This window comes from Paramormyrops kingsleyae, chromosome 9 (assembly GCF_048594095.1).
Source record: "Paramormyrops kingsleyae isolate MSU_618 chromosome 9, PKINGS_0.4, whole genome shotgun sequence".
NCBI classification, from domain to species: Eukaryota; Metazoa; Chordata; class Actinopteri; order Osteoglossiformes; family Mormyridae; genus Paramormyrops; species Paramormyrops kingsleyae.
Genome location: NC_132805.1, coordinates 34,878,747 through 34,899,986, shown reverse-complemented (window position 1 = coordinate 34,899,986; position 21,240 = coordinate 34,878,747). Strand labels below are relative to the sequence as shown.

Sequence of the window (21,240 nt, the reverse complement as noted above, 5' to 3'; positions counted from 1 at the left end):
GTTAACGCAGTGAGGAGTATAGATACCTGTATCTAACACTACTTTCAGCTATATTTGCCTTTAAAAACCTTTTTGAGCTTCTTCGGCACCCCTTTTGCCCTTCCAGCCAGGACCCCAAGCCTAAAGTCTTGTTGTTGAGTTCAGTCCCTTAACACCCACACCAACTGCAGGCAAAGGAGAGGTGAATGTGTGTTACAGATGTGAGCAACTGGCCGCGTTAAAAAATCAGGTCAGCAACCCGCATCACTGACCTGGCTGAGAACGATCTTTAGCAAAATGCCAGAAACACGTATGCAAATTAAAAGCTCCTATAACAATTCCAGAGCCGTTTAAACCTTTTATTGTTAGAAGTAACGCATCAAGTTTCCCAGTGTTATATTTTCATACAACCTGCATACATTCATAAGCAGTACAGGCTGGCACACTAGCACCAACATATAGACACACGCGCGCGCGCGCACACACACACACACACACACACGCGCGCGCGCACAGAGACAGCGAACCCATATACAGAACTGTAACACATAGAATGCCATGATACCCTATTCCAAACAGTAACTTAATTTATACGACACGTTACATGAACTGCCATAATTGTTGTAATGATTAAGAAATTCTGATCATTAATTAAGAATATCTAAAAATACTGAATTTAAGGCTAAATGAAGTACACGCCCAAAATCGCCAGTATGAATTATTTAACAGCTCTGACACATTCGGCATACTGCGGCAGTAGTACAAATAAACTTTCAGAACAACATGCATAAAACTATATGCTCGCATACAGCTGCAAAACTGTGAATAAAACGATGCGGGCTATGGGTCAGTAGGCTTGGCAGCACGTTCACACCTCACACCGACTTCACGTACATCACAAGAACTTTGTGCTGATGAGACAATAGTAGACAGCCAACGCATTTAATACGGGAGATACCAATAGTTGACATCGAAAGGTGTGACGGCCAGACCGGTGTATTTTTTAGACAAGTTGTTCCACAGATATAGCTGGCCATTGGTCAGATCTCGTCCATAAGTTTTGAGAAAGACCTATACTTTTGAAACAGTTGGCTTCAAGCCTCATTTAATTGTACAAAAGTGTGTCTGACCTCAGACAATTCCCCTTTGTAAAAAATGGAATCGGCTCACTCAATCATGTGCAGTTCCATTTACAGCGCATGGTTTCACCTTCGGGTTTTTTCTTTATCTATCCTTACTGAAATTGAATACACGCAACGGTAAGTTTTTATGTTATTTGTTACTAACTGATGTTTTGCGATGTTTCTGGCTGCAGAAAATGCTTAGAGAACTTCATCTGTATGGATGGGGGAAAGTACTTATGACTTGAGAATAATAAACTTTCCATCTGCCAAGAAATGCATCGATTTCAAGACAGAGGTAGACCGGGCCGTCCTCTTGAACATTTTAGGTCGCATTGTATCAGCGTTCAGTCTGTCACAAAGTGGCAAAGGCTGCACTGCCTAGGCGATGATGACAAATATCTAGGAATGATGAGGAAATTCATTAGTCCCGAAATGCGTCAGATCCTAATCTGAGCGCACACAGTAATCTTTACTATACTTACTGGAGAAAACGACCTTTTCCAGTTTGCAGCTCTGTAGGTCGGATATATAAATAATAGTGATGTTACCGTAATCACAGTAACAGTGTAAGCTCATAACCTCTTTCCTGTGCGAAAGACCACGTTAAGCCAAACAAAAAAAAATGTAACTGTTCGACGTCAGAATGCGAAACAAACACGGAACATCGGGGATTTAATAATTAAAAAGCAACGCCGGTGATGAAAAATTTACAAGAAGCAGAGTTTTAGAAAATTAGCCAAGGGACCTGGATGGGGGTGGGGGTAGTATGGGGGTTGTAAAGTAAGGGTGTGTTGGGGGCGGGGGGCGGTGGGGGTGTTGTGTTTGAGGTTGATCTCTTTACTTATGAAGTTTGCGAAGATGCTCTGTGATTAATGGCGAGCGATCAGCTCGTTAGAAGTTATACTTTTTCGTTTTTGAACCTCGCTGTCCTAATAAAATCCATGCTGTTTAAACTTCACATTTTAGTTTAATGTCCGGGGAGAGTTGGCAGTTTTTTTGCCTATGCATACACTTACTTCTAAAATGTTCCGGGCAATTTGTGTTAACTATTTCTTAGTATAGCCTACTGTTACATTGCATTTTTATTTGGAAATAATGTGTAAAAATAATTTAACTGATACCCCTAAAGACATGGATCAAGAGTCACATAGTGCAAAAACTAATCTTATAAACCAATAATATGGACTTGACCGATTGATATTGTGTAGACATTTGCAGTGTAATATATGTAGGCTATATTAAAATAATTTAATGTATTGTGTGCTATATACAGGGTAGCATCGTAACATACAGATTAAGTCATTTTTAATCAACTGTCATATGTGTGTAACAGTTTTGGTTTATTTGACAAATGAGATTATATATATATATATATATATATATATATATATATATATATATATATATATATATATATATATATATATTATGACGGCTTTTAATCTCAGTTCACAAATTGTGTGATAATGTCCACGTATTCCGCGGTTAATGTTGTGCATCTGAAACCCAAAACGCCTGGATGGGTCTGTAGAATAACGAAAAGGTTCCGCTATTGCGTTCACCTGATGGCTGCTGGCGTTCGCAGTCAATCAGTGTAATGGCCAGGGCCGATCTGGACACGTCCCCCGCCCCCCGCTCCTCGAGCTACTTGTCATCCTTACTTAGTTTCAGGGACGTCACCCGAGGAGCCTGGTCTCCGCACAGCACAAGCGGCGGGGACCTGCGAGGTGCATCGGGCAAGCGGAACTTTAGGAACCGGTATAACGCCGAAGGAACGAAAAGGCGCCGCCAGCTCGACCTCGGCAAATTCACGTAGGAAAAGAGAGGATCGATATGACTCTAGGGAACGAAATGTAACATTGTAGCCCTTGGACGTGAGTCTGCGTAGCCGAGAAGAGGTATTATTGTCTTACTGACACGAAGCAGGCTGGTAAGGAAGTTATGTTACTATTTAAAGGTTTCGCTTGTTATTTCGAGGGAGCGCAGGCTGGTGTGACGGTCGTTGCAGTTGGATGTAATGGAAATCTATCTTAAGTTATCTTGAATTTCTCTTGTATCGCTCAGGTGGAGTAATGGGGTGTCGCGGGCGAAATTCAGGAATCATCTTTGTGATTGTGTTACTCGGCGACTCGACATTTCTTCTTCCCGGAATTGTGTTGTTAAAAGCGGAAGATTGTATGACACCTCTTTTAAGACTGTCCTTAATACCGTCGTTTCATAATCATTTCAGAATGGTGCATTTGGCGATGTAATAATTATTGTGCCTTTGGTGTTCCTGTAGGTAAATATTTATTGTAAATATCTCTGAACTGTGGTGGATTCAAAAGTACTGTAGTAGATTAATTGAATTATGTAAACACGGTACAGAAATGTGTCATACTCGGTTAAATCAGCTTTTGATCCAAATACCCGAGAACAGCCACGCTGTTGCTTCATTATGATTTGCAAACTTTCTCGGTATTTTAGTTAAATACGTGCATGTTTAATGTACAGTAGGCTATTTCCCAGATTTATGGTGGACGATCCACATGAATTGTGATTGGAGCCACCTAGTGTCTATTATTGGGATCGCATCGGATTATTGCTCGTTATTCCATTGCAATTTCCATATCGATATTGAAGTACATCTATGTATTTAGTTAATAGATTTCTCATAAATGATTTCCAATTTAGCCGCACCAAAGACATTTAAACTAATTATGTTATTCTGCTGAAGAAAGCTACAGGGATCATTGTCCATATAATTTATTATTTAAAGGTTAAATAGACAGTCGTGACCACAGATTAGCTGGAACGGCAACATTAAGCAGGCTGCTGTTGAGACCTTCTTTAACGATGGACGCTGAGGCCTTTTATGTTATTCGCTTACTGGCAAAATGTATTTTAAAGCTTTTGGTGGTAATTATAGTTTAAGTGGGTGGTGAAGCTTGTTTTTAGATTTTTAAATAATTCATTATAAGACTATGCTCTGTATATGTGTTTATGTGTATTATATACTACAACTGAACAGAATGTCAAAACTTGTAATTAGATAATGCAGGACATTGGTGGTGTTTTAACATTATTACTATTTATTGAGCAATAACTGATTGATGCCGCATATTATGTATTAGGTGCAGTAATAGTTAAGGTGTCCTGAGTTATTCTCAGCGCTGCCTGCAATAGGCTCCAGGCCCCTGTGACCCTGAGCAGGAGACGGTGGATGGATGTTCTTATTTTTTCTTATTTTTACTGTTCGGAGGTTAAACTGGTCAAAATGCATACTTTGCCCAGTCGTTGAACTCTCTCGCTCACTGGTATGTTTCTGACAGTATGATTAACAGTTAGAGGTTTGAGGCATTTCTTACGCATTTTTTGTATTTCATTAAACAAAGAACAAGACGTCCTTTGTAACGGATTAACAACGGAAGTCTGAAATGCCTTTTAGGAGACTGAATGGATCTTCAGTTTGCTCCCTGAGCTCAGAAAGCATGACTATCTTCAAGATCTCCATTACTGTGTCGCCTGTGCAAATATGAATTGACTTCGGTGACTTTGATAGTATTTGTAATGGCGCTAATAAGTATTCATCCTATGCAGTGTATTTGTACATAATCCAGCATAGATGCTATTTACTGGGAAAAGGATTCGGCAGTTAAACACTCAGAAGCACAAGGCGGACACACACAGAGTCAAGAAGGAATGACATTGTGGAAATATCTAGACATGACTGTAAGATGGAGGATGTTCAGTCTGCATGTGCAGTGTATTTGTATGTTAGGTAGATTTCCCAGTGAATAAGCAGATTTCCGTTAAACTGGTTAAATGACACATAATGTAAAGAAAATCAATATATTTTTGTGTGTGTGTTTCTTGACAAGGATAACCTCAATTTTATAAAAAATATGTGAATGTAATCAAGAAACTAAAATAGCCAGAAGTCATGTATTTAGTTTGGTTACTTATGGCTAACGTTAGGTTTAGGTTTAGGGCTGGGTAGGGGTTAGGGATAGGTTTAGGGTTAGGGTTGGGTAGGGGTTAGGGTCGTCATGGCTGGGTTGGGTGCACTTTTTAGTACATTTCAGTTGGACATACTAATGAAGCCGGGGTTATGCCCATAGAAGTGAATGGAGAATCGCCATAAAGATATGAATACATGGACTGTGTGTGCGTGCGCGTGTTTCCTGCCAGAGAGGAAGGATTTCAGGGAGGCTGTTTCTGTCTCAGTGGAGCCTGTCTCCCATCTTCATTCCTCATACAAAACCAGAGTTGCAGAACAGCTGCATTCTGGGTAGGATGGACACCTCGGGAGCCAGTTCCCCTGAGTGGGTCAACATTGCCTGACAGTACCCCCATGCAGTTATAGGGTGGTGAGATATTCAGGGGAAATTAGACAGAAGGGGAATGACCTGTTAATCGCTGGGATTAAGGAGAAGGCTTGGGGGTAGGGCAGGTGTAAGACTAAGCGGGCTGTGGGGAGCTCACCAGATTGGTGGAGGACCCGCCCTCCCAAGAGATATGGGCCCGCCTCCATTTTTCTGGGCTGATTAAGGATTATGAAAAATATTTTCCCGATTTGGCCAAATTCTGGCGCCAGTATGCAGTGACACCACCAGGTCTGAGCCTAAGTGAACGGGCTCTCAGTCTTTGTCCTCCTTTCTGCCTCCGCCGCTGTGGATGCCGTCCTCCCCCCCTGCTCGAGTCTCCCCCTCTCCCGCGGACCTTTACGCGAACACAGCCGCATCAGAGGAGGCGTCACAGAAATAGCGGAGACTTTACATCCACTCCTGTCAGCTGCTCTGCCGCCTCAGCGTTTCCCGTTGTCCGTGTCGCTGCCGATTCCCGTGATTTTTTTCTCTCAGCTTTCTAGCCATCTTTTACCCCAGTGCAACCCGCGATGCTTTGCCTTGTGTAACTTTACGCTCTCTCTCACGTTTAAATATCTTTAAAGATCTAATGGCATGAAGCACATTGTGTGTTGGGGTGGCAGACAGAGTGTTTTAAAACAAATGGGTCTTTTTAAATAACAAACTGATAAGCACTGACTTTCAGCACGAACCAAAGCACCTTAAACTATAACAAACAACTTAAATACAAACGGAAAGCCCCACCCAGAGCCCCACACACGGGGGCTCCTTTCTCCATGCTTCCTCACATCCTCCTAGCTGAGCCAGTAAAAACCCCTAACTGGGCAATTATTCAAACACAGGCCAGCTGGGATCCATCAAGCAGGTTAGCGGTAAGTAAGGGGCTGGCCATCAGTCGCCATGGAAATGCCGGCACTCTCCTAGACCCAGCCCTGAGTTGTCGCTCACTCCACACTCCCTAACTTCACTAATTTTATTTATTTATTTATTTATTTTTGAAAATTTGAGTTACCAATATTAATTAAGTCAGGGTTTATTCCCCCCCTCCCTTGTTAAACCACCTGTGTCCATTATTCTGCACCCTATAGATTTATTAAAAGCAAAGGTCAGCCTGAGAACAGAAGAACTTAATCTAATCCAGGTTTCTTCTGAGCGTGTCTGCGTACTGTTGAGAGATCTGTTCTCCTCGATTTGATTTGCAGTGTATCCGTGAGGCACTCTGGTGTACGTTTCTGTGTGTGTGTGTGTGAGAGAACCTGCGCATGTGTGTGTGTGAGAGAGAACCTGCACGTGTGCACGTGTTTCTTAAGGGCCAGATGGGAAAGCCCGGTAAAACCACATCTTGTATCATTTGAAAATCTGCCACGTCTTGTATAGATGCCTGGATGTAGCGTCTATATTAAAAACGAGAGTGGGGTTATCATCAAACATTTAACAACTATTATTTAAAAAGAAAAGTGCAGAGAGGCACCTCTGTCAGCCTGTCACTTTGTCACTTCTGTCAGCCTGTCACTTTGTCACCACGGCAGGCTGTCACTTTTTCACCACGGCAGGCTGTTGCACGCTGCTTGCTGCTGGATTACCGTGCGTGCTTGTGCACACCGCATAGATACTGCTGGCCGACACGGGTCGATCCCAGCTGGGGGGGTTAGGGCTGGTTTAGCAGGGGAGTGAGAAGGGATTGTGGAATGTCTGGGAGGGGTGGTAGGTGGGATTAACGGGACCGAGGCTTGGGAAGCAGGCTGTGACCCTCCAGTCGCAGTTCTGCTGTCGCAGTTCTGCTGTCTGTCTGTTAATCGCTACGAAGGCGTTGGCCTGTGACTGTTTCCTGGGGTGCCGGAGTCTAAACTAGTGTTATAATACTCTATTCATTTATAACTTAGACTGTATCTGAAATTACATACGTTCCTTAAAAGTTACATCGAGGTTAAAAATACTGTGCTGGTCCTAGACAGACAACTCAGCTGTATAAATTATAGTTTGGCGACTTTTTTTCTCTAAAAGCTTCTGACCCTCAACTTGAAAGGTCCTTATACCAGTTTATTATCGGTGTGAATCATGTAGCTGCTAGAGGGATCCTGGCACCATTGGGCCCTTGAGCGAGGCCCCTAGCCCCAGTTTCTCCAGGGTGCTGCGTACTGGGTGAGCCTCCACTCTGATCCCAAGCTTTCCTCACCTCTACGTCGCTTTGGACAATCAGGTGAAAAGACATCAGCTCCCCTTGAGCTTCGCTGCTCAGACCCCTAATAAATTAATTAATGCTCACTTAATGCTCACTTAATGCTCACTTAATGTTCACTTAATGCTCACTTAATGTCCTATCCCCAAATGCTTAGTACCTAATAGCAAACTGGTATGCATACCGCTTAATTTTATAGGAAGCGTACAGCCTTTAAAAATAACGCTTTATATTATTTTATTTCTGTATCCCTTTATCTATCCATCTTGCAGTAGCTTATTCTGAACCAGGTAATGAAGAAGCCTGGAGCCTGTCCCATGCAGTGCGGGGTGTGGGGCACACTGGAAATTTAGGGAGACCAGTTATCATACCTGCAGGTCTTTGGTCTGTGGGAAAGAACCATTGTTCTTGCAGGAAACCTGTACAACACAGGAGAAACTGGGATTTAAACAACTCTTGGGGTGTATCCATCATGCCTCTCTATGTATGTGTGTGTGTGTGCGTGTGTGTGTTTCTGTCTGTGTGTGTGTCTGTGTTTCTGTGTGTGTGTGTCTGTGTTTGTGTGTGTGTGTGTCTGTGTTTGTGTGTGTGTGTGTGTGTTCTTACACCAGCACAAATTATGACTGTAGTTAACTTCCAGGTGCATTTAGTCTCTTATGCTTAATTACTCCCTGGTATTGTTAACAGTACAGGAACATGTTGTGAAGGTGGGTGAATTTGCACAGAAACCGTAACGGCAGTTTCACCTCCCTCACTTCCCCAGACAGCGAGATGGAAATTTTAGAGAGAAAAAGTCCAAAGGAGAGTTAAAGTCTATTCCAGAGTGAGAGCAGCAGAAGTTACACAGACAGACACACAGACACACACTCACACACACACACACACACACACACAAACACAGACAGACAGACACACACACACAGAAACACAGACACACAAAGACAAACAGACAGAAACACAGACAGACAGACACAGAGACACTGTATTAACATTCCACAAACTAAACCATTATTAATCAAGAAAAGTGAGGCTTTCTCAATATAAAGGCCTTGTGTCTTTGCCTGGGATGAAGGTAAAGATGTGATGCTTGTGTTTTGGATCAGAACTTGTGCAGTAGGAGGCCATTTCTGCTTTGTTAGGCTGATTGTCAAAGATCACCTTTCTTATTTGTTAATTCTTAAAAATCTCAGCTGCGGCTCTTACAGTACTGATGCTGAAATCACTCAGACACCCACCCTCTACCTTGCCCCCCCCCGCACAAAGCCAGCTGCCAAGTCACATGCTAACAGCTAACAGCACGGCCAGGGGGCCGCTTCCCATGCTAACGGCTAACGACCCAGAACAGCTGCGGCAGGAAGGGATTGATCATGGGGGCTCACTAGTGCTTTTGCGCCAGCCCCCCTGTGTCCCTAGTGTACTCTGTGTGCCTTCTCCACCCCCAAAAACTCGACTGAATCTTATACAAATGCAGATATCTTAACTGAGTCCATTTCCTTACAGAAAATGACTCCATGAAGCTAAGGAGGGCCCCAATGTAACCAAGCCCAGTTCCTCCAGTTTATACTCTCACATCACAAACTGTTTCCTATTAAAACCATGAACAGAAACAAAAACTTCATTTATTGACAAGTGTACGGTTATGAGTGTGTTTTATGATCTTCCTTTAATCTTACATTTGGCGGGTCATGAGATTGGTCATGATCGTGTCTTTAGGGGAATTTGAGACTGACAGAAAGTGTTTGCCTTCTATTTAAATGTAATGGCGGGTGTCCTTCGGATCAGCTTCGCTAAGTGGGTAACGATGGTCAGAAATTAAACGAGCAGTAATTAATGGTTAAAGAGCTTCTCTTGACATTACTGAAGCACACAGTAAGCACATACGTGCACGAACAAGGCGGATTGAGATTAATTCCTTCACGGTTGTATCTGTTTATTTTTCCAGTTTCTCCATAGCCACCATATCATCCATGAAATCCACGCAGCCAGATTTTATTTTCTGTTTTCTTCTTCCTCTAGCCAGGCTGTGTTTGGGCACCACATCAGGGACATACTTTTGGTAGTTTAACAAAGTTCCAAAAGTGCGGCAATTCCAGGTGTTGGTCTTCCACTGCCGTAGAAACTGATACCGGTGCTGAATGACATCACAGCACAAGGTGGGGTATTTTGTACTGAATTCAAAAAATGGCTGTAGTGTATTATAGGGCTGGACGACGTGCAATATTAATACCAACATCTCATGTTATGCATATGCAATTCTTACATCGCTAGTCAGATAGATCAAGATCAGGCTTTTTCATACCTTCAGTTTGGGATGGATATTACAGCGCAGGGAGTTTAAGTCTCGCTGACACATTTTTACTGTGTCATAGGAAAAAACCTTAGCTAGCTTTGCAATTTTGATGATTATTCCTTTTCAAGATTATCTAGTATATGTTTAAAAATCAGTTTAAAGTTTACCTTCGCTGCTTTTGCATGAGGGCTGCATGCATTCTCCCATAATCATTTTCGTACTTGCTATATAAATCACTCCTAGATGGGTTTGTGAGAGTTTTTTGCTTTATAAATACCCCAAAATTCACATTGTGATTTCTGAAAAAATTCCAAAATTGCGCTGCCCTGGTTTATTATACAAAATACTTTATTTCTTGTCATACCATCCTGATCTTGTTGTATCTGTTCTTCCAACCAGATTGCAATTTAAGTTTGGGTCTCTTCATTTGTCCAGGCAACGCAACTTTTTATCAAGATGGTGATCATATTGTTTTTTAGAGGCAGGCTACTTGCATAACCAATCAACAAAGAAAACATTTCAAATCCCACAACAAAGTATCAAATAACCAAAAAAGTACCCCAGTAGATGCTGGAACGTTTGGTACTGGAACCAGGAGTCAGTGGAAAAGGGAAAGTACTGAAAGTATTGTACCAGAAAGACGGTACCTGGTGTGGTGAAAAAGCCCTTTGAGATCAGCAGTAAAAACTTAGGTAAAGTCCTGTTTTTTGGCTTTGAGGAGAGGGGAGGGGTTGGGAGGGAGGGATGGGGGGGTTGTCTCTCTTTTATCGACGGCCTTCATCTGCTTCAAAGAGGTCCACCACGTGGGTCTTCCTGCATCGAACGGAATAACAGATCGCAGTCCACGATGTGAATCCGTCCCTAAACGTGCCGATCATCGCGGCTTCTCTGTTTATTTTGGTCTGTCTTCTCTGCCGAAGTGAACCAGATCCCTGCGGCACAGAATCAGATATCCTGGTTGCCAGGCCAACAGTCTTTTCCTGTTGGACATCTGAGTGCTAATCGCATACCCCAATTCCCATCCAAAAAAAAAAAAAACAAACAAAATAAATCCCTAAACTCAGAGGCGAGAGCGGATGTGCTGCTGAGACTTTAAAGATGAGGCATGTTTAAGGTGACCCGGGTGATTCAACATCACCACTGTACAGGGGGGTAGGTTTGCGCGTTGTGCCTCTGAAACTCAATAAACCATAGAGAGCTGAGCTTCAGGGGAGACGCTGTAGCCTGGCCAGCCAGCCGCCTCGGCAGCTGCTCTCTCGCTGGGCCTCCAGCGGGGCTGGGAAGTGGCAGGTACCTTAAACAAGGGACATACTGACAGCTCAGGTCCCCAGCATAGCGACACAGAACGTTTTCGTTACGTCTTCAGAGCGCTTTCCTGTCCGAGAAGCACTGTCCAGAGGGAGGGATCTCATTGGGGAATCTTCTGCCCTCCTCTTATTTGGCATGATTTTACACACTGACTCCAAAAGATTGCTGGGCAATAGAGGGTTATGGTCCTGCTATAGCTGGCTCTGGGTTCCCAATCCTGGTAGGCAGATAATAAAAATTCTGCAGGTTCCCTGCAGGATTGCAGGGCTCTGGGTGACCTTCTCCCTGTCCATGTGTCTCTCTCCAGGCGTGACCACAGTTGTTCACAAGGTCACGGGGCCGATCACTCGGCAGGTGTGCGCGTGCTCATGTGACGATTGGCCCGCGTTGCCCCGGGAAACATGGAAGAGGACATGTATTCACATGTGGCTGTCATGTTAACCATGAGCACAGCTGTGTAATTAAACCTTGAGGTGTTAAGTGCCAACAGCAGAGCGATGCTTAAGTGGGCCAGACTGCCCCCCTGAGGAGGGGTGCCTCACGGCGGAGACAGCACAGGACAGCATCCTTGAATGTTAAAAAAACAAAAGCTGTCCCTGTCATGTCCGCTCTCATTGGTCCATACAGCATGTGGAAGTTAGGCCCCGCCTCCCTTTGGAGTCCCTCTCTGTTCCCACATTGCAGCCATATGGGTGAGAGGAAGTGGGGTCAGTGTGCCCAGGGCCAGGGACAGGAAGAAACAAGAGCAGTAAAAGCAGACATTAAGTGCAGACCCCTCCGCTTTACTGTACTTACATCTCCTGGGCTGGCTTTGGCTTGTAGGAACAGCAAAAAAGCTCCTCTCTTCTTCTCTTTGTTTTTGATCTTTGTTTAATGACAGGGCGCCCAACTTAATCTGGGAGGAAGAGCTAGCTGTCAGGCTAATATGATGGGGGGCTGTTCACCGCGGTGTGTCACACCTGTTGCCTGGACGATGCAGAACCTGGGGCTGGATTTTGGGCATTTTGCAGAACCCGGACTGAGTTCTCCCGCTAGCAGCACTGGGGTTCCTTACTGAGGATGTTAGGCGCTCCACTTAAATTGACATGCAACGCAACACATTTGGATTTTTTTTTTTGTCTTAACTGAATTACTGTTAAATGCTTTGGTAACAAAAAATACAATTTACAGAAATAAGAATATGATGTTTTGTTGTAAAGGAAAAACATCACAATGAAGTAGTGTTTTAAGAGAAAAAAACCTTTAAGTCAAATGGTGCTTATTTAAACATAAGCATCAAAGTTCCTTTCATTGTCACGAAAGGGCAAAGCAAGAGTGACAGTACTTATGGACCAGACACAGGTGGGTGACATCCTGCACAGAATCGTCCCCAATCCACGTTTGTGACGATAGCCTCCTATTAGCTCTCCACTCTCATCACTCTCGATCTCCCTCACACACACTAAGCAATAAGGTTGGGTCTTCTTTAGATTTTATCGATTCCAATTCTGATTCCGATTCTGCCCTTGGAATCCAGTTTTTGTCAATTCTTGGTTCCAATTGTAATACGGCAAAAAAAAAAAATTGGCAAAAGTTTCAGTAACAAAACACTGCATTTATTCTCTTTAAAGAAGTCAAATTCAGATTTTACAACAAAGGTTCCTTGAAGCAGTTATGTCACCGACATATTTTGTTAAAACAAAAACAGGGTGTTTCAAGATAAATTAAGGTTAATAACCACACTCTGAATCTCGGCGTTAGTTTGTGACTGATGTCAGTAATACTATACAGTTCTGTTTAAAACTGGATGGTTTAATAATCGGGTAATAGTCAGGTTTTATGCACAACACAGTTTAATACAGGGTGGTACATAAAGCTAAATTAATGAAACAGTGGCTAGATGATTATCTATACTATCCTTCTGCAGCTGCGCATTTAAAGATGCAGAATACTCACGTAAATCCCGGTCATTTCACATCTGTACAAGACCAGCCTTTGGATTTAGCAGCTGGCTGAACTAATGACTGTCTTACGGTCTTCACAACGGAGTATTTTAGATTTATAGACAGTGATATAAACAAAATATGGTAACACTTTACATTAAGAGCACCTTCATAATGCTTCATATTGCATTCATATAACTTTCAGTGCACCTTCATAATGTATTCATTAAGTATTCATAAAACATTCATAAACATCATGTATGTATACCTTAACATTTTAACGTCCCTTAACAGCTGTAATATACATTAATAACAAACATTATATAACAATAACAAACATTATAATTATGTAATAATGTAATGTTTTCTATTAATGTATATTATAGCTGTTAAGGGATGTTAGGATGTTAAGGTGTTGCAACCTGCTTATAAATGTTCTATGAATGCATAATGAATGCATTATGAAGGTACACTTAATGTAAAGCGTTACCCAAAAGGTTTAATAGTAGCAGGTAATATCTAACATTTGATTCCGTCCAGACATTACACTCAGGGATAGAGTATCTTAGCTGTATTTTAAAAAGCATTGCTATTCTGGTACCTTGAAGTTCCCCAAGATAATGTTTCGTTGAATGGAAATACAGTGGTGTGCTATACTGCCATTATACGCCTCCAAGCCTAAATAGTAGTTCTACTAATAAATGTGTTCTTGGTTCGTAAACATGAAAATAATTATAAGTAAACGTGTAAGCTGAGTTATCATACCTTAACCCTTACATGGTTGATTAAAAATGTGTGTGTAGATAAGTGGAATCGTAATTCCTGGTTCTTAAAAGTTTAGAACCATTACTAATTTGTCTTAAGGGCTTGAATCAAAGGAAACTGGACTTTTTCTTTTTTCCCCCTGCCATTCAGGAGTCGCGTTTCCTAAAGTGTCGCCCAGCGCTGACAATCTGTTTCATTTAAGTCATTCACGTCTCGTTTAGCGACTGTTCGTGACCGTTTATTTTTGCTCGTCACCAGCATTGGAGAGGCCCCTCCAGAAAAGTCAGGGATAAGCTTTTAGAGGATGAATGGATGGATGTTCGATGGATGCCTGCCTCGGGCCTGTTCCTCCTACTCTGACCCCCTGTGTCCATGTCACGCCAGCACAGGGTCACTCCCGAGGGGGGGGAGGGCGCAAGCCCGGCTATTTTTGGCAAGATTAGCAGCGGCCGTGTCAGGAGAACACACCCGCTAATACTGCGGTGAGGGAAAATGTGTTGGTGTTGTCGTTCGGGGGGGGCAGCGCGTCTTCGCTCATTTGCTGGTATTTGAATCTCCCTGCACACAGACCAGGGCCCTGTACCACTAAGATGGATTTTTGAGTTAGCAAGATTTAAGGTAGTCTGGGCTAAATGTAAGTGAACAAAGATAAAGGCCATTCAAACCGGGGTACCTTAAATCCGACAAGTTATCTAGCTAACCAACAAATCTCGCTTCATGATTCAGGCCTCAGGGCTAATACCAACCAAACAAACCTCTCAGAGATGGATATTACAGTGACCACTGCAGCTTGATCCGGGTGTAAGCGTTCAACAGTGCCTGTATGCACAGCAGGATCACATCTTAATTTTATTTATGCAAAATAACTACATCTATTTAAAGTAAAGAACTACTTATTTTAAGGTAAATTTAAGGCATTAAGATAAATCGATAAAGTGACCATCAGGTCACACTGTGGCAGAGATAGGGCCAGCAGTGAGCATAATTCTAACACTTTTTACAGTATTAATAATGAGAGGAAGAGAATGAAAAGGAAGCAATACAGAATGTGGAGGATTTTTGCAGCTGCGCCCCCTATGGGCCATCTCAGGGCACAGCCTGCCTTACTTCTCAGTTTTCTGTGGTAATGTCCAGTCTCACTTACAGAGCCATAGAGAGAAAAGACACAAATGTGACAAGTGACGAGGTGGGGGGGCTGACGTAATTGGGGGGGGGGGGGGGTGTACTAATCTTAAGCCCTTTCGAGCCAGCATGGATGCGGTGTATTGGGAGGGAGATTAACTGGGCATTACATTTTGTGCTGAGAAACTAAAAGGAAAAAAACTTTATGATGGTCCACCAAAAGCCCAAATTTTGTAAATCAACATGAGTGTTCTAAAACACACAGTAATAATCGTTATAAGGTGGATGCACACCAAGCTAACTCCAGTGTTATATAGTGGGAATTTAACGTAAGTCTGAAGGAGACCTTATGTTAGTCTGAGAGTGAGGTTTAGCTATAGCCAGACGAAAGCACATGAATAGGGGCCCAGGTCACATGCTTGTCACGGCGTTCTTTGGGGCACATTGTCCAGCACTGCTTTGTGTTGGGGCATTTTTATCTATCGGCCAATGAGGAAAGTCGCTTTAGGTTAGCAGTTATGATAATGGCTAGGGATTGGTTGCTAATGTCTGGTAATGCAAGCCCGAAATTTAGTTTGTGCTGAGGCATTTTCATCTGTCTGCCAATTGGGAAAGTGGGTTTAGGTTAGAAATTGCGATACTGACTAGGGATTGGTTGATAGCGTCATGTTATGCAAGCGCAATGTTTGTGCTTTAGGCTGTGGGTTTTTGACTTATTGGCAAATCCGGAGGGCCAGTTTAGGTTAGTGACGGCAAAGACGACTGGGGATTGGCTGGCAGCGTCACGATACAGGTGTGCACGGGCCCTAGAAATGGTGGCCCTGGGAGAGATCCGGTCACCCGGCGCTTGAGGATGTGATGAGGAAGTGATTGTTCATGAGGTTTTTGACGGAGGGACCATATGCACATGTGCAGCTAACACACGTGTGTTCATTAACACTCTGGGTTGAGAACTCCGTCTTAGGGGGTGGCCAATCATATGCACCGCACTTGCCGGATGCCGCCCCCCCCCCCCCACCTCGTGGGGATTCTTGTGGGGGCCAGATGGCCGCCGACCCAGCAGAGTACTGCGGTGCAGCTCCCACGCCAGCCTGTGTGAGCACAGCACTGAGCTGCTAGATGCAGACATGCCGCGGGGGTGGGGGGGGCGAGGTTATGGGGTTATAATCCTGCAGGGATGCAAACTGGGGCGTGAGTCGGCAGAGTGGTGGTTGTCTGTTTTTAAGGGGTGGGGGGAGCACGGCATGTTCCCATGTGCCTTCAGTGTGTGCATAGGGACTCTGCTAGCATGGAAATAAGATCACATTTTTTTTCAAGGTTTCAGTGGAAATGTGCTTCAGCAATTTTAGGCACCTGTCTGCGGGGGTGGGGGGTTAGGACCTCATGAGTGGAAATATACAACGAGCGATGGCCGTGAGAGCGGCTTCACGGGATCGCTCCCAAAAGGTTATTTATTTTTTTTTTAAACAACATGATAAACATATCATTATGACGCCAACCCCCCCGCAACACTTCATCGAGGGCACAGGAAGTCACAGCCGTGACGCAGACTGTGCAGCCATCCTCCACCCTGTGCACGTGAGAGCTGATGGTCCCGTCTCTGCACATCGCTGCTTTCATTTGCTTCTGCTCCTCTTGGACGCACAGGATTCATGCAGGTGAATCGTGGTCTTTACTGTGACACCAGCTGAGGTTTGCGGTCCAAATGTCATTAATATATTATGTTATTGTTCCTCGGATCTTTTTTATAATAATACAAAAAAATTATTAGTACAGTTGTTTTATTTTTCATTCTGTTAAGGTACAACAGCCGATTCGGCCGAGAGCCCTGAGTCTCGCCCAGGCATTGCTGCTTGCGGCGGCGCCCCCTGGTGCCTTAGGTGTTGGATGCACTCCAGGTCGCGTCGTTTTGCTGCCGGCGGCCCCGTGTAGCGGCCTTCGTCAGAGCCGAGCCGCAGGGGGATCGGAGGACGCGCCACATCCTTTTCCTGCACCTGCATGGGCGATGCGGCTTGGGGGGTGGGCCGGCAGGTCTCACAGTGTGCGTAACACGGAAGCCCTCCCTCCGCCGATGCCAGTGCGTCAGTGAATGCGCCCCCTTTCTCTCCATCGAGGTCAGAACGCTGGTTCTCTAACAGACCAAGCCAAACTTAACGTATATCTCCCAGCCCAAAGTGTATAATACGTAAAATACTTCAAATTTAGTATCTAATTATGAGCGGGGTTATTAGGGTTGTTAGAAATATGTGTTTCTGAATTATGGGGTGTCACATGTTTGTTCTTTAGCTCTCCCTCACTGTCGCAGTCACTGGAAAATCAATTTCTGTATCTGGGACAATCACCACTAGAGTTCAGTGAAAGCAAATACAAAGGATAGGTTTAACGTTTGGTCTGCTACGCTCAGCATTCTAAACGAGTAACAGCTGAACTTTCTTGGGGTTCCGTAGCCATGAAACTCGGGGCGTTCAAACAGGGGGCTCAATGGATGCAGGATTAATTCTTCCTCTCCTTAGCTTTTGCGGCTTATTAAGGTCACTTTTCCATTGTTTAACATCATTGTTCTCCTCCCACGCCCGCAGGAGACAGCAGTCTGCTGTGTCCTCTTCCCTGATAGGAGCATGCAGATGGCGTAGGTTGAGAGGGGGTTACTGATTGGTCGGCGCCCTCCCATTCACACTGCGTTTGTTCATTCAGTCATTCCTTATTCATACCACTGGGAAGGGGCGTGGCCTCGGTCACTGGCCGGGCTGTTGGGAGCCACTGAAACTGCTCTGTTTCCCAGAACAAGGCCATTCTGTCAGGCTGTCATCTTTAAATTTATTTACACTCCTCGGTGCCTTTAGACGGGAGGAGCGCCAGCAGACACAAAAAAAAAACAATGTATATATGGTCTTGCACCCCTGTGCTAAAAATACGGGCTCTGTGCAGCCATGGCGAGATGTGTGCAGGGTGACTATCAGCAGATGTTTAAAGAATTTTCAGGGGGGGGAAAGAGGAAGAATCTTTGAAGAGGTTTGGTATGTTCGGGTCTGATGGGAACCATTTCAGAATGCCACAGCTTCCTGCTTTCTTGGGTGTGGGCCTTGTTGTTTTTTATAACAAGATCTGGGCACTCTCTTTTCTTAAAACGTCTTCTGTCATTTCACATGCAGAATACAGAAATGTTTCGGAGCACCATTCTGATTTCCGTGCTGGGTTTTGCCAGAAGGCTCCTTGTGGTCTCCGCTCCTAAGCTAATTTATTGGTTTGTACTGCGTGTACAGCAACAGGTTTAAAGGCACTTAATCTCTTTACAATTTAATTTGGTTGGGTCATGTGACTCGCTGGGGCCATGTGACCCCGCTGGATGGTCAGCTTAGCTAGGGGTTCATGTTAATTTGCCAAAAAATGTAGAGAAGCACAGTGTTACTGTTTTTTTCCTTTTCTAAATGAGAAATTAGATGTTTGTGGTGCAATACACAGAGACACGATGACTGGGGAAGAAACGGAGAATGAGTGGAATGATAGAGAAAGAATGAGACAGAGAGAGAAAATGAAAAACCTTACGGTGTTATATTATAGCCTCCGCCAATGGATGAACAAGCAGAAAGGGAAATACAAATTATTTTTTCTGTAAGGAGAAGATCAGCATTACATATCTGAATGTAAAGTATGGGTCATGTTCAGGGGGCAATTACTTGGATCTGGACTTGGCGGGGGGGGGGGCTTACATAGCACTGCTCAGAAGAAGCCCCCATGCCCTAGAATCCCTGATCTGCTGCTAATGCTATTCCTTCCCTCTGGCATCCCAGTAAGATGGAGCACCCAGAGGTGCGGGCCCCAAGCCAGGGGCCCCTAGGCGCACTCTGATCTGAGCAAAGGCCCGCGAGTCACTGGCTTTTGGGTGGAAGTGGACCTGGTGGACAGCAGGTGTTAGAAGACGGGGGAGAGCAGCTTTTCACACAATAATCCGGGACTCGAATGAGCTAAGCAGCGAGCAGCACGAGAGGCTTAAGACAGAAGAATCTGCATGATGAAATATGCTTTCAGTCGGAGGACTTGTGCTGAGCTGCTGGATGGAGATGGCAAGCGGCAAGGGGCGTGATCTGAAGGCCGGCCGCTCCTCCAGACGCAGGCACAGTCCAGGGCTCAGCGCAAACGCAGTCGATACCTATTGTCTTGCAGACTGAGCTCCTCCAAGGCCAGCTTTTAGCTAGTGATATGATTAATCTATCAGCCCCAACTGAGGCACGGGTCCTTGTTAGTGGTGTAGTGTTACAACAGCCTCTTGGGAGAAACCGTGCAAAATCAATCGATCACAAGCTGCAGCTCGGTCTCCCAATTGGAACATGGTTGCTAGTCTCTACTGATATACAGTGAATTAATTTTCCTATCATTTTAAATGGGGAGTGGCAGTTTTATTAAGATTCTGTTCGGCTTCACGGATGCACAACAGATCGTCATAAGGTGTGTAGATCTTTGCTCTGACATACTGTTATGCATTCCAGTCCCCCCCCCCCCCCCCCCTCCTTCGTATATCTCTCGAGTCTGGAACACTGTGTATCTATCAAAGCCAGGTCAAGAAGTGCACCCCTTGCAGTGCAACAAAATAAAAGTGTTAACCAAAGATTAGGGATGTCACTCACAAGGCAAGAACCAGCCATGGATGGCAGTGCGAGCCCATCCCGGGGAGCGGATGGCAGTGCGAGCCCATCCCGGGGAGCGGATGGCAGTGCGAGCCCATCCCGGGGAGCGGATGGCAGTGCGAGCCCATCCCGGGGAGCGGATGGCAGTGCGAGTCCATCCCGGGGAGCGGATGGCAGTGCGAGCCCATCCCGGGGAGCGGATGGCAGTGCGAGCCCATCCCGGGGAGCGGATGGCAGTGCGAGCCCATCCCGGGGAGCGGATGGCAGTGCGAGCCCATCCCGGGGAGCGGATGGCAGTGCGAGCCCATCCCGGGGAGCGGATGGCAGTGCGAGCCCATCCCGGGGAGCGGATGGCAGTGCGAGCCCATCCCGGGGAGCGGATGGCAGTGCGAGTCCATCCCGGGGAGCGGATGGCAGTGCGAGCCCATCCCGGGGAGCGGATGGCAGTGCGAGCCCATCCCGGGGAGCGGATGGCAGTGCGAGCCCATCCTGGGGAGCACACTCACATGGATTATGGTTGAATTTATTCACATCAGTGTTTCCCAACTGGAAAGCATACAAATGCTTCTCTGCTGAACGTAACATTATCACATAAGATGTAAAAAAAAAAAACTTAATTCTAATTTTTCAGTGCTGTTTTGTTCCTCTGTTGAACTGTTTAACATGAACCAGCAAATGATTACAAATTCTCTGAAGATTAGGGCCAAAGGAGTCAGTAAAACACACACAGGGAGAACATGCAAACTCCATACACACACACACAGGGAGAACATGCAAACTCCATACACACACACACAGGGAGAACATGCAAACTCCATACACACACACACAGGGAGAACATGCAAACTCCATACACACACACACAGGGAGAACATGCAAACTCCATACACACACACACAGGGAGAACATGCAAACTCCATACACACACACACAGGGAGAACATGCAAACTCCATACACACACACACAGGGAGAACATGCAAACTCCATACACACACACACAGGGAGAACATGCAAACTCCATACACACACACACAGGGAGAACATGCAAACTCCATACACACACACACAGGGAGAACATGCAAACTCCATACACACACACACAGGGAGAACATGCAAACTCCATACACACACACACAGGGAGAACATGCAAACTCCATACACACACACACAGGGAGAACATGCAAACTCCATACACACACACACAGGGAGAACATGCAAACTCCATACACACACACACAGGGAGAACATGCAAACTCCATACACACACACACAGGGAGAACATGCAAACTCCATACACACACACACAGGGAGAACATGCAAACTCCATACACACACACACAGGGAGAACATGCAAACTCCATACACACACACACAGGGAGAACATGCAAACTCCATACACACACACACAGGGAGAACATGCAAACTCCATACACACACACACAGGGAGAACATGCAAACTCCATACACACACACACAGGGAGAACATGCAAACTCCATACACACACACACAGGGAGAACATGCAAACTCCATACACACACACACAGGGAGAACATGCAAACTCCATACACACACACACAG

The 21,240-nt window shown here is 44.9% G+C and overlaps 1 protein-coding gene across 2 annotated transcripts in view; it reads left to right on the top strand.

Moving 5' to 3' along the window:
- The first annotated feature begins 1,162 nt into the window (after positions 1–1,162).
- LOC111845274 (zinc finger protein 516) overlaps positions 1,163–21,240 on the top strand; it is a 38,310-nt gene continuing 18,232 nt past the window's right edge. Inside the window, exon 1 of one of the 2 annotated variants that reach the window (XM_072716888.1) lies at positions 1,163–1,238. The gene's annotated coding sequence lies outside the window, so the exon portion shown is untranslated. Of the gene's footprint in view, positions 1,239–2,777; positions 3,034–21,240 lie in introns of those variants that run through there. The other variant, XM_023814608.2, reaches the window with a different exon arrangement.